This window comes from Marmota marmota, unplaced genomic scaffold (assembly GCF_001458135.2).
Source record: "Marmota marmota marmota unplaced genomic scaffold, marMar, whole genome shotgun sequence".
NCBI lineage: Eukaryota > Metazoa > Chordata > Mammalia > Rodentia > Sciuridae > Marmota > Marmota marmota.
Window position 1 is genome coordinate 40,594,411 of NW_025999842.1, and position 15,003 is coordinate 40,609,413.

The 15,003-nt window shown below is 33.8% G+C and overlaps 1 protein-coding gene and 1 long non-coding RNA gene across 5 annotated transcripts in view; one reads left to right on the forward strand and one right to left on the reverse strand.

The window, feature by feature from the left end:
- Positions 1–3,765: 3,765 nt before the first annotated feature.
- LOC125614503 overlaps positions 3,766–15,003 on the reverse strand; it is a 12,288-nt gene continuing 1,050 nt past the window's right edge. The window contains exons 3-5 of one of the 2 annotated variants that reach the window (XR_007345106.1): positions 12,531–12,677; positions 12,307–12,443; positions 3,766–4,080 (exon numbers count right to left, since the gene is read on the reverse strand). This is a non-coding gene — a long non-coding RNA (uncharacterized LOC125614503). Of the gene's footprint in view, positions 4,081–9,687; positions 12,444–12,530; positions 12,678–15,003 lie in introns of those variants that run through there. The other variant, XR_007345094.1, reaches the window with a different exon arrangement.
- Positions 13,774–15,003, forward strand: part of Clvs2 (clavesin 2) — a 65,092-nt gene continuing 63,862 nt past the window's right edge. For 2 of the 3 annotated variants that reach the window (XM_048797308.1, XM_048797354.1), the window contains exon 1: positions 14,812–15,003. This exon is cut by the window's right edge. The gene's annotated coding sequence lies outside the window, so the exon portion shown is untranslated. The other variant, XM_015498546.2, reaches the window with a different exon arrangement.

Genomic DNA, 15,003 nt, shown 5'->3' on the forward strand with positions numbered 1-15,003 from the left:
CTCTATACCTTCCACTGAATAGTTACAGGTATGATTTGCAGAATCCTGTCTGTGCAAGATTTAAAATTCTTTTTAAAAGTTTTGCCATTTTCATGTAAATAAGATGCCATCTTAAAGTAGTATAATACTGGTCAATTATTTGGCAGTATAAAAAATGTTAATTTGGAAAAAGTTTAAAAAAATATGCTTTTATATAAGTTGAAAAATGAACTTCACAAGGTGACTTAAACCTCACCCGCTACGTGAACTTTCATGTAAACCAGAGAGTCTGGGCATTACAGTAAAAGATAAAGCACATAGCTAAAACTTTTGCTCCAACTGTTACTCATGGTATCTAATACAATATTTTTTGATTTGATAATTTAGTATTTCCAGGTAGATCCTCTTAAGCAGAAGCACCAGTATTCCTTGTAAATTTTTCAGTTCATTTGTTTAGAGATTTCATGCTGAGTTTCTTAACAATATAAGTTGGGACACTGGGCCGGTGAGGTGGAAGGAGGATGAGATGGGACATTATTCTGGAGGCACATCATCAGATATTAATCTCACTCCTACTCCATGAGCTAAGCCTCAACCACCCAATATTTTAAATCCTGGTCACATTGAGATCATTCTGCCAACAGAACATGGCTAACCATTTCCTATAAGGGTGGAGTGTGTGGATTTTGCACAGAGAGCACTTCAGTAGTTCTCACTGTTCAGAGAAATAGTTTAATGAATATATGCAATTATTTTTAGCTGATTGCTTTTAATTCCATTTTTAAACATTGCAGTGTTAATGATTGTATCTAGGGTCTCACGTGCAAAAGTGCTCTACCTCTAAACTCCATCCCTAACCCTTCCTTTAAAAAATACTCTCAATTACACTTTGATTTACTGATCACTTTGTAAACATACCTACCTTATGATTGTCTGAAAGATTCATTAATTTTTTTTGGAGAAATACTAGTTCACATCTGATAATCATATCATACCAAATCAAATATAGACATCCATAGCGATTCCTTTGAGACAGACTTGCATCAAGTACTGGGGAGTTAGTGATGGACTGAATACAGTCCTTTTCTTTAAAAAGCCCAAGAATCTCCTCTGGATGCAGAACAGGCCCAGTCATGCTTGCTATTTTCAGTTCATTTAAGCCACAGGACATTTTGGCTTGAATTATACTCAGAGACACAGATAACTGAAACATTCATCCAGTTTCTCTGAACTTTCAACTCCTTATAGTCTTGAGACAGGAGAATGTTCCAAAGTCTCTAACCTATCCTCAAAATTCAGGGCAATTACACCGGATAGGTCAGATAAGTCAAATGACTGCTTCCCATGTTGAAGACACACTGACTGAGTTCCTATGCAAAGTCCCTCTCAAGTTCACTCCTTATCTTCCCCACAGTGACCATCCTGTAGTTCCACAGACACTTCGCTGCAGACAGTTGATCACCTGACATGACAGGCTCAGAGACTACCACCAAGCAACTGCTGCCAGCCAGCTCCTTTCCCTATTTCATCCTTGCTTTGATTTCTAGTATTGATCAAATAGGCTGTGTTTTTCACAATTAAAGGTTACTGTTCTTTCCTTAAGTAACCAATAGACTCTTCAGCTAGTCTTGTCAGATAAACATACCATGTCCAGTTAGAATTTGAATATAACTTTAAAAAAATTAATATAAAATATATCTATAATGTTGCTTGGTACATATTTATCTAATTAAAAAATGTTTTTATTTATCTGAAATTCAAATGTATCTGAGCATCTTTTCTTTCCTAAATCCTGCAATGTTAATTTTAAATGGCATTAGGGAGCCCAGCCTCTAAGTAACCACTGAGTTTTGACCACTGGATATTAATCAAGCTCTATCAAGTTTGTAGCTCCCACTGCTGAGAAGCCAGACCACATCTTTGACTAAATGCATTCTAAGTTTGGGGGCAAAGACTAATGGGTTACATATATGGTAATTCTAGGGGACAGTAAATAGACTTAGTTGCATGAAACAGGGGATATGGTGAAGATTTGATTGGAAAGATTTCCTCAGTTGTTTTTATATTTGAGGAATTTCCACAGTCATTATTCTTTGATAAAAGAAATAAGTCATTATTCTTTGATAAATTTTGAAATTGTGACACCAATATTTTATTTTTTTAATTCTGCAATTAATATAAATCAAATTCTTTTGCTATCCCTTTTTAACTTGGATTTTGGCACACTTGTAGTTATCTTTAGTGTCCCTTTTTGTACCTTCTTGAGGATTATAGGATCAGAAGATAGAAATAGGAATGATTTTCAGCAATTGGTGTTCTAGCGATAAACAATTTAAAAACTGACTACAGAAAATTGCCATTATACTACTGGTTCAATGATGTTATTTTCTTATTATGTTTTGCTTCATTGGGAGAGCTGTACCAATTTTTCCCATAGTAGTTGGATAGGCATATAGTGCATCATTGCTGAGTTGTGAGGATGTATCTGTACTAACAATGCCTTTTAACCTTTTAACTAAGCAGTGAGAAAGTGGGTAGCTAGTCATTCAACCAAGTTGATGGTGCCTTTAGAAGGCAGAGTAAACTGGCTTGTGTACAATGCATGGTTTTCCAGCTGGTGGTCAACACTAGCCTTTCCATAGTTTCTTGAAATATGAATACACACACGCACAACTATTCAAAGTATATTCTATCTAAAATTATAATTTTAGTAGACTCAGGAACCATGTTGAATAAAGTAACAAAATATTTGGCTTCTGGACTTCATTTTCTTATATGTAGGAGGGTGCAAATTTGAGGTATAGTATCAGGGGAGACACATGCTCTTGAGTAAGAACCTGGTACCCATAGTTTCTGAACCCCAAGTTGCATGTCCAAGTAGGCAGGGTGCATCCTCTAGTTTTCAAACTAGTGAGAAAACATTCAGATGTCAGAGGGCTTATGGGCAGTTTCTCGATAAATAGTCTTCTGCATATCACTGCTGCCTAGTTTCAAATAAGAAGAAATGCTCTAGCCATAGAGAGAGCAACCAGAATGAGCAGAACAAAAGAACAGATTGATAGTTAGTCTCTAAGGGTCTGGGGCAGGCTTTCTAGCTCAGTTCTGTGGATTGGAACCTGAAGGTCAGATAAGGGATTTCTAAGGTGCTGATTTTAACAAGTATGCAAATGCTAGGGCTAAGGCCATCTTCTGTCACATAATGTTCCAGGGAGTTTGGCAGCTAAAGTAACTGAAACTATAGGGTCTTCAGTAGAGCAGTAACACATGAGCATATAGATTTGGTCCACAATTGGTCCATCCATACTGGTCCACATAATCTCAGATTTGAAACTAGAAAGAGTAATAGCGTGGGAAGGAAATTTTAGTTAATGTTAAGGGTCACAAACTGCTAGTCCATCTGATGTTCTGATGTCTTATGCAGTGTGAAAAGAAATCAGGATGTCTGGAGGGTGAGTCTGCCACAGTTACCAGCATGCTCTTTGGCCTTATGTGGCCTGCTTCACATTTTAAGAGTCCCTGCTGAGTTCCTAATAACATTTGATTTTCAGATCTTTGGTTTATACCTTACTTTTGCTTTGATTGATTAAGGAAGCAGAGAAAGGCAGTCCTTCCATCGCAGCCAACATTGGATTCTGCTAGGAAGAGCTGGGTCAATCAGAGGCAGGGAAAATAAGGTAGCTGCTGACACTGCTAAAGAGAAAACTGTCATCAAAAGTACTGTTATCAAAGGAGTGATTATTCAGACATAAAAACTAGCAAAGCTTCACATCAATTGATGAAGCCAAGACTTGTAGCTTTTAATTACAAGGAGTCAACAGACACTTTGTGAGTGATCAATTGTAATACAGCACATGTAATTTGTCTGACCAGAATTTACAGTTCTGAAGTTTAGAAATCATTTACCTTCACACATATAACTGACAGTAGGAGTCCAGATTACATTCTTATAAGTCACTCTTTCATTTTATAATTTACTTTTTTTTGAGTGGAACAATACTGGATAAAAAAAGCTTTCCAAAGATTGCATAAAATATATAGGCCTATCTTCTATCTTCTCCGCATGCTCATATATGTTATTGGTATCCTCATATATGTTATTACCTAAAATGGTTGAGAAAACACATTTCAGATGATTGAAGAACACTAAATTACTCCTAAAGAGATTCTATAAGGATACCTTTTGGTTACAACATCAACTTGAAAAGCCACAGTATCACTGGTGGCAGCCATTATATAAACGAGTTGGTTTGAATTTATGTATCTGTGCCCATCTTAAACCAGAAAACATGACCATTATAATATAATCCCTCCAAATGAGGATTTTGGAAAATATGATTCTGATAGTTCAGGTAATTTACCTGTAGTATTCCATGATGGCAAGTTAAACATGATGCAGAGAGGCAGGACTTACATCATAACTGATTCTCAATAAATATTTGATGAAAGAGCAGATGAGTTGGTAAAGATGAAACTTCACACAAGATTTTATTCAATATTTATGAAATGACATGTGAAGTTTCAGTCCATGAATTACTAGATTTTTAATGTGCTGTTTGTATCACCTAAGAATGGTATCCTAATAGTTTTTATATATCCAGTTGGACAGACTCAAGGTTTCTCCTATTAGGTAATCCTCTCTAGTAAGTCAGAAGATAAACTATTTGGGAAAGGCACATAAATATCTGCACAACAGCCAGGAAGAAAGTGAACCAATAGAAATCTAGCAGAAGAATTTTCAAAGGATGATTTTACTGAAGAATAAAAAAATCTTTTGGACATAGAACACATTAAATCAAATGTCAAAAACAACTCTTATCAAAAATCTAAAATGCTTCATTTGAACAATATATGGGCAATTTCCATTAAAAAATTATCTGTAGCTAGAACACACCAGAATATAATTTTTTAACTTAATAAGTTTTTAATTTTTCTTCCATTTCCCCCACCCCCTTGGTTGCCTGTATGAATAGTTTAGTGTAGGCTAGGCATGAGAGCTATGAGACACAGCAAACGGACATATGGTTCCTATGTGCTTGTGTAGGAAATTTACTTCTAATGCTTATCAAGTTTAGCTAATTATGTTCAACTAAAACAAACCTAGGTTTCATTAGATGATTATTAACAGATATAATGTACAAATAAGATTGCCAATATTTTTGAGATCAAAATCACTCCTAAGAAAATGAAAATATTTAAGTTTGAACGGTGGGCATGGAAATAAGTTAACCGAAATGACATGCCTCAAAACAAAAGCAATGAGGCAGAACTGAATTCGTTCTTATCTGCTGACGAGATATCACTAACAGGGTGACATTTAGTCACAGTTATGTTTACTGCCGTTGACAAAGCTGGCTATAACTGCATTCATCTGAGAAATGACAGCTCTGGAAAATTCAGCAATATAGCACTTTTCCACGTGTTTATTTGCTCAAATATCTTCACTCTGGACAGACTCACTTTAGGGGGTTTAGTGTTATTTATACCAATCTGCTGCCCAAGGAGTGAGTGCTTGGTTGCTGATTGTGGTAAAACTTTGAGGGAATGTTTTTCCTTGCTGAGGTGTTTGTTGTTTTACCTGTATAACTAGGTGTGTTCGAACTATTGACACATGCAATGAAGTGACCTAGGCAAATTATAACCTCTTAGGAAAGTCGTTATTAACAGTAGAGTGTCATGCTGCAAAATAAAATAATAAAAAATTTGCTTAATATAGATTTATGGAATGAGATATTATTAAAATATTTGTATGTAATATATATTAAAATCTTTAAATAAAACTTGCCAGCTTAATAAGGTTTAATATGGTCACCTTTTTGATAACATTTACTTCTTAGAAAGAAAGGCAAGCAATACAATTTCCACTGCAGCTAACAGCCTATTTGTGAAGCATTCATATCACAAGGGGAATAACTGGATCAATTTGTTATTTCTGGGTACTTTGAAGGTGTGATGTTATTGCTAACAATACTAAGATGAAGCAAGAGTTTGCTAACTACATCTGCAACACATATTATATGCAATGCTTTAAAAGGCATTATAAAATGAGGGCAATACCCTTGTTTTGATTTTTATCTTTAGTAGGAGGTAGATATGAAAAAAAATGAGTAAATATCAAGAGAAAAAGAATTTTTTATATTAACTACAACAGTCACAATAGACATTGTGAATTATTATGAAACTGAAGATTGCCAAGTTTTAATTTTAATGTTCTTAATATTCCTTCGTGTTTGGGAGGCTGCTTGCTAGTGAGAAACCTAATTGCAGAAAGATGACTCTACAGTTTTTGGTGCATTTATATAGATTAGGAGCACTGGTCTTTTGAGGTCTGAGGTTAAATAGCGCTTAGAGGAAGGATGTGGTATTGCTATAAAAGGTAACATGAAGGATCCTTGCATTGATTTTAGTGCTCTGACTACTGACTGTATCGAGTCAACATCTTGATTGTGACGCTATTATAGATCTGTAAGATGCTGCCACTGAGGGAACATTGGCTAATTATACATGGAAAGTTTCTTCATTATTTTATAAAATTAAAAATATGGATCTACAATTATCTCAAAATAAAAAGCTAAAGAAAAGTCCCAATTTTAAATTTTAACCAAATTAAATGTTAAAACTAAAAGCTTTTTCTTATACTTTTAGGATCGACTATAACTTGTCTGTAAGTGATAACTTGCAGGTAATGAAATAAATGAACATTTGAGAAATAATGAAGGAAATATCTAGAAATATATTTTAAATGCTTAAATCAAAATTTTGTGGGCTTTCTGTTGTTTTGTTGTTGTTATGAACATGTGAGCTACTAGTAGTGAGTATAATGCAGACATTATTTCTTCTGGCAAAACAGTTTGTGTATATCTTTTAATTACATATAAGGATGTAGATGTAGACATAAAATTATGATCTCTGACATTAAAAATGTCTATCAGCAATAAAATATGGAAACGTGTTTAAATTATTCCACAGTGTATTAAGAAAGAAATTCAGTTTAAATATTTTGGAGATCAACCTTTCTGCTGAAGATATTTAGAAGTGACAATAAATAAAAGAAAACCCAACCTGAAGCTATCGGAAAGCCAAGAAGACAGAATCAGAGAAAGGTTGGAGGAGGTAAATCCAGAATTGGGGACTACTTTTTCCTAGAGGTATTTTATGATTGGAAAAGAGCAGCTTACAGTTTGAGAAGCTGACCATGATTTTTAACATCTTTGAAGATCTATGGGATAGGTGTAGAAATAAAGTGGCCCATTAAGGGACAGTATTTGAAATAAAGTGTATTAGAAGTATCTTCATTCATTCTGGTTGCTAAAACAAACAAAACATAAACTGGTTGACTCATAAACAACAAAATTTTATTTCTCACAGTTCTGTAGCCTGGATTGTCTAAGGTCAAGGCTCTAGGAAATTCAGTGGCTGGTGAGGACCTGTTCCTGGTTCACAGATGGCCATCTTCTTGCTGTAATTACATATGACTGAAGGCATACACATGCTCTCAGAGGTATTTTTTACAAGGGAATTAATCCCATTCATGAAGGCTTTGCCTTCATGTCCTAAATATCTGCCTGCCAAAAGCCCTAACCCAAATACTATCACATTAAGAACAAAGTTTCAATGTATGAGCTTTCGGGAGACATAAACAGTCCTCTGCAAGAAATATATTTACCCTCAATGAGATTGCAGTTCAATTCTAAATAATTTCATTATTGAAAGTGGGTTAAATTTATCAGGAAATCTAGTGCCCAATTGTCCATGAATGGTAGTGTTCCCAGATGACTGATAAAATCCAATATAAAAACTCTTTGGAGGTAGATAAAATTATCCAAGGTTTCAATATATGCCTATAAATAGTTTTGCAAAAGCAAGGACAAATGTAATAATAGTCACATACCACATGATATTTCAGTCAGTAATGGGCTTCATATATGACTGCAGTTCCATAAGCTTATAATGGACCTGAAAAATTCCTATCACTGGGGGTGATGTTGTATCCATTGTAATATCACAGTCCTATATAATTTGGGGTGATGATGATATAAACAAATCTACTCTACTGTCATTCATACAAAGGCAAAGCATATACAATTACATACCATGCACTCAATAATGATAATAAAAAGCCATGTGACTATTTCCTATATTTAATACACTATACTTAAAACTTTATTTTGGTGTGTTGTCATCTTTTTATATATCTGTATCTATCTATCTACACACACACACACACACACACACACACGAGTTAACTGTAAAACAACCTCCACAGGTCTTTCAGGAGGGTTTCCAGAAAAGGACATTGTTATCCTAAGAGATGATGGCTCCATACATGTTATGTCCCTCAAAGGCTTTCCAGTGGAATGAGATGTAAATGTGAAAGACAACGATATTGATGGTGTTGATTCTGTGTAGGCCCTGGTTAATGTGTTTACTTGTGTCTTATTTTTTTACAAAAATTTTTAAATGTAAAACCAAAAATTAAGCAGAAAGGGGCTCAAAGAATATGAATACAAACAAAAGATTCTATATAACGGTAAAATTTGTGTTTTAAGCTAAGTGTTATTACAAAAAAGTAAAAAAAAAAAATTGAAAATTAAAAGGTTTTCAAAAGAGCCACCCATCGCATCTTTCAGTTCTGCAAACTTCATTCATGGTTAGTGCTTTATGCAGATAGAAGGCTTTTTATCTTATATAACCATATATACTGTTTTTATGTAACTTTTTACTGTTTGATACAAAAATATATACCATTATGTTATAATTGGCTGTGCTGTGCAGTAACAGGATGTACAGGTGAGTAGCCTAGGAGTAATAGGCTATTCTGGATAACTTATGTGTGTAGTAGTCTGTACCATCTAGGTTTGCTTATAATGTTTGCACAATGATGAATAAGCTAACAAGACATTTCTCAGAAAGTATCCGTGCCAGTAAGTGACACATCATTGCAATAAAAAATATCTAGACACTCAAGGAGATAATATAATGCTCATGAAAAGCAGAAGCAATAGACAAAACAATAAAAAATATGGTAGATACATTGGGAACCCAAATGTTGGTATAAATAAGGACTTGAAAATCACCAAATTTTTTATGAAGATAATAAAAAAAACTAAGATTAACAATTACAACATAATTGACATGTCTCTACATATCCAGTTGAAATACTAAAAAAAATAAAAATATAATTAAAATTAAGAATGTAATGAAATGATAGCAAAGAGGTAGAACACAGATTAGAAAAGGCTGAAGAGAGGTTCAATAAACTGAAAGCACATTAGATATAAAATATTGAAAATAAAAGAAAGAAAAATGATGGAAATGCTCTGTAAGATGTGCAGAGAACACAGTAAGGAGATATAAATTCTATATGACTGGAATTCCAGAAGCAGAGGAGAAAGAAAATGGAACAGAATGAATATTTAATGATATTACGACTTAGATGATTCCAAAACAAATAAAAGTCATTAGAATAGGGGCTAGGATTCATAGTATACGACCCAACCAGAATTTTAAAAATGTATAAATTAATAGAAGAATAAAGTAATAGTAAGAGGAAAGTAAGAAAAAAATTAATGAAGACTTCTGGAAAATAGAGAAGATAAAGTCATCTAGAGAAAGAGATTAGTTTCAAAGGAACAATGAAAAGACTGACAGTTTGAAGCAGAAATAAGAAAAACCAGAAAAAAATGGAATAAAATATTTAAAGTGTTAAAAGAAAATAGCTGCTAATCTATAAAATCTCTGTTTATACTTGGCAGACATGTTCTTTGAGAATGAAAGTAAAACAAAGTGAATCTCAGCAAACAAAACAAAAAAAATTATAACTCTAAGATCTGGACTGAAGTACAAATTAAAAAGTGTTCTTCAAATAAATGAATAACAATTCTATATGAAAACTCAGAGATATAAGAAGGAATAAGGATCCATGTACAATATAAATATGTGGGTAAATCTAGAGCAATTATCTCAAGCTTAAGGGCCAAACAGAATTACTCAAAGGTCTGGTCTGGTCAGAAAATGTTTTTAGTTCCTACATCTTTGTAAGGATTTCTGATTCAATAAGTCAACCAAGAGAATTTGCATTTCTAACAAGTTAACAAGTGTTATTGGTACTGTTGGCTTGTGGCCCATGCTTAGAGAATCACTGAAGATTATAGGATATATAAAATGATGTAAAGTTTAAAATTTGTATTGAATTAAAATCCATGTATCTATGGTGATTTATTTTATGAAAATGATTGTCCATCTTTCCAGTTGAAAAACAAAAGGTGGGTCTTTTTAATAAGTTGCCTCCATAAATATGCTAAGTGAATTCTATATTCATAGAGAAAAATAAACTTGATGCATTTCTCACATTGTGCAGAAAAGACAGTTCTAGATTTTCTGCAATTCTATATGTAAAAAGAAAAACCACAAGTCTTCTCAACGGTATACTGAAGGATATCAGAGTAACTAGAGATTTTTAAACAGGAACCCCCCCAAAGCACCATTCATAGAGGAAAATTTGAACTTCATTAAAATTTACAATTCTGTTAAAAAAAAGACACAGTAAAGAGAGTGAAAAGGCAAGAGAAAAGACTGGGAAAGTCATTTGCAACATATGCCACTGACAAAGATAGATGCAGAATCTATAAAAAACATACACACAACAACAAATACTTCTTACAGGACAATAACAAAACAATAACCCCCTTTAAATATGAGCAAAGGCTTTGAAATGACACTTCCCACAAAAGGTATACAAGTGCCTCTCCAAAACACAAAAATTTGTTCAACCTCATACTAATCATGGAAACAGATAGATACTAAAACCATAATGCAATATCCTTAATTGAAATCAGATGGATAAATTTAAAAAAATATTTCTAGTTGTAGATGGACACAATACCTTTATTTTATTTATTTATTTTTATGTGGTGCTGAGGATCGAACCCAATGCCTCACACATGCTAGGCATGCACTTTACCACTGAGCCACAACCCCAGCCCTAAATTTTTAAATTATAGATAGTAATGCAAAATAATGACAATGTGGTACAGTGAAAACTCAGAATCTGCTGTGGGGGTGGGAGAGTGAAATAGTACAGCCATTTGGAAAATAGCTTAGCATTGTTTACTAAATTTAAAGATGCTTATGCCATATGATCCAGCAATTTTCATTTCTAAGTAAGTCTTTGTGCACTGAGATGCATATAAGACTGTTCATACATCATGAATAATAACAGCCCGAATTTTATAAATCTCAAATCTTCATCTGAGGAAAAATATATTCTAGTATGTGCATAGATTGCATAACATGCATCATCACTAAATAAGAATTAACTAACTACAAGTAGCAACATGGATTAATCTCACGTATTATTGAAGGAAAAAGGCCAATCAAAAAATTACATAGAGATATTGATTTATGTACAAAAATGGGAAAAACTACACTGGTTACTTAGCTTATAAAATTTAAGTAAAAACAAGAATTAATTTCAAAAGGAAGATAATGTGACTTCACTTATTGGAAAGATGTGGCCAATAGTTAGGAAGAGATAGCAATGGGGGCTTTCTCTTTCTTGCCAAGGTTCTATTCTCTATCCTGGATAAATATTTAAACAAGTGTTTACTTTAGAGTATGTAATTGAACTGTGCGTCTTTTCATTGTGCCTCTTTCTATACAATAAATCCAATAAAATATTTTAAAACACCAACTACTTACTCTATCCATTTTAAATTCAGCAGACTTTTCTTTCCAGTTGCTTGAAAACACCTGAAGTTCTTGATTTAATTATTTTCCAATAATGCTTTAATTAATCCTTTTGTTTAGTTAATTTATTCTCATATTCTAGTTCTTACACTACTTTGCATTCATTTAACAAGGTAAATTAATATTTAATGGAATCAAATGCACTGATGTCCTCTGGATAAATACCTTGTTTAATTCATAGATGACTTTGTGTTTATTTTGGTTCCAAAACTAATTTCAAAAGTACTAGTAAAGATAATAGTATAATATTGGAAAAAGAGACTAATAGTTTGCAAATGTCATAAAAAGTTTTTTTTTTAATATCTACCTAACTGCTCTATTCTAAAAATCCCATTGCAGGACAGAGACTATTATATCACATATTGATATATTAAAATAAGCTTATTTGAAGCAATTCTATTGTTAGCAAGTTATAATAAACATATTGTTACTAAATGCAGTTACATCAGATCATGGACCAACAAATTTAATTTATCTTGTAAATTCCTCTAAAAAATATAGTCTAATTGTTCCATATTAGAAAACAAATTTAAGCAATAGTTTTTAAATACAGTGAAGGATCTGAGTTTTAATCTTACATACAAGCTGTAGTTTCATGGATGCTTGTAGAATATGTCAAACTCCTGGGTCAGAGATAAAGGACTTTCTCACTCAGGTGCTGCAGGAAATAACAGCATCAACGTTTTGTGCACTGGCCTCTCAGCTCCAATTCCACAAGGCTAAGAGAAGAGAATCATGTGATTCACTTGTACACATAATGGTGGTGTTACAGTGGAGTAATTCTAAGTTCAGGGATTCAAATATACCTGCTTGCCTTTTGTTCAGTAGGAAAACATCCCCCTTCAAATGCTATAAATAAACTCTCTCTTCATTCTGGATGGAGGTACTATTATCTCTATCTTTCAAGGCTCTTCCAAGGCTATTCATTATGCAGATATCCTTGAAAAGATAATCTGGAAAAAAGAAAACTTAGTAGACCTTCAGAAACAAAATGGAGAATTGTCTCTCATTATTGGTGATAGCCTCTTCATAGAATTGATATAAGATAGAAATTTTCTTTTTAACATATTGGCCAAAATGATTCTTCAAACTTTTTTGAAATGAGAACCAGATTATTTTATGGTTCATGTTGCATTCAGAATGCTTATGAGGGTCATAATCATATAAAGTCCTAGAAGGAGGAAAAAAAAAATATATATATATATATATATATATATATATATATATAATCTTCGATACCACTTCCAATCCATATTCTCTCTCTTTATATATACATATATAAAACTATTTATATATATCCTACTATTTGCAAAGCCAGAATTATATATTTAATTAGCACTACTACATGTGGGGCATTATTATATATATACTTTGAATCCATGCATTCTGTATTTTTGGATTCAACAAACTAAGGACTAAGGAACAAAAATATTTGGAGAAAAATTCCACTTGAACTGGACATGTACAGAAATTTTTCCTTGTCATGATTCCCTGAAAACATTGTCTAAAATCTATTTACATATCTTTACATTGTGTAAGGTGTTCTAAGAGTCCTAGAGATGATTTAAAGTATATGGGAGATTGAACTTAGATTATGTGCAGATACTAGCCCATTTTATATAAGGGACTTGAGCATTTGTAGATTTTGTTAGCCCAGGGGGTCCTGGAACCAATCTGGGATAGATTCTCAGAGACACCTATATAGTGTGTGTGTGTATACACACACACAACACATGCATTTATATATAATGTACACACGTATCTATATGGTTTATTTTTCACCACTACTTAAAACATAAATTCTGCTGGGCATGGTGGCACATGCCTGTAATCCCAGTGACTGTGAAGGATGAGGCAGGAGGATCACAAGTTGGAGAACAGCCTCAGTAATTTACCAGGGTTTCAAGCAACCTAGTGTCTAAAAATTAAAATAAATAAATAAAAAAAATAAAAAGGACTGGGGATGTGATTCAGTGGTAAAATGTCCCTGGATTCAGTCCCTGGTTCAAAAACAAAATAAAACAAAACTCAACCAACTACAAATTCCTTATGAGTAATGAGCATGTTAGTATACGTGTGTAATTTATTCTCTTATTCTGATCCCTACATCACTTTGCATGAGTTTAATTAATGAAATGTTATGTCTGCCATACAAGTTTTTTTTTTCTTTTTGTCTATAGCATCTTCAGGAAAATAGCAATAAAAACAAGTATGTCTGTAAGTTGAAGGTTCTAATAGTTGACAAATAATGCAATTTTTTAAAAATCTTCAATACCATTTCCAATCCATATACTCTAGAATAATGCCCCATATGTAGAGGTGCTAATTAAATATTTTTGCATGGAGCTAACTTAAACTCATGATCCCATCCTACTATTTGCAAAGCCAGAGTTAGGCTTAGTGACAGTATATATACTGTACTTTGAAAAAAAAATTCTTTTTCTCAAACTCATTTACAGCCACCTTACACACAAAGACTCTTCATTTAGGGTGATTCTGATATACAGATGCATAAAACTGAGGGAAAGATTATGGCTCTAGAAATATTTGCCTTTATGAGATCAGAAATGAGTTAAATGCCTGTTTTCCTTCGTTGACAATTGTGTTATTATTTTTTTTTTCTGGTCCCGGTTCTCATTTTCATCTTCTTCAATAGGAATTTAACAGAGAAGAGTTTATGGTTGAAAAACTTTATGTAAGTTCTCCAGAGGTTTAATCATCAACACAATGAGTTGAAACCGCTCTGATCTTCTTTACTAAATTAAACGTCTCTGTTTACAATGAAGGCAGAAAGTACAAAATGTTTCTGTACTCCTTCCTCATCAAAATTACCTCCTAGAGGAACTAGAAAATGTGTGTCAATGTGGATTACCATCTACAGGAGCTACTCGCCCTGACACTCTGGGGTCTTGCACACAAAGGATGAAAGAGGGGCGTGGGGAGGCTGGAAGGCGTCCCTACCTCGCCTCGCCAGGCAAAACCCGCCCCAGCAGTCTGCTGGGGAGTGGGGACCTGAAGCAAGATAAACTTGGGGCTTGGGATATTTGAATGCCACAAAAATTGCCATCCTTCCCAAAGAGGCAGGGAGAGAAGAGCTGAGTGCGTGCGCGAGCTGAGTGCTTACGTCGCAGCGAGATCTGTGCTGGGATAATTAGAGAGGAGTTGAGCTGAGCTGAGTCCTCTTTTAGCAGCAGCAGCCGGAGCCGCAGCAGCAACCCGGAGGGGTGCACCGGACTCTGGTCACTCGGAGCGCGCAGGGAGAGGCGGGTGCCGCGCCCA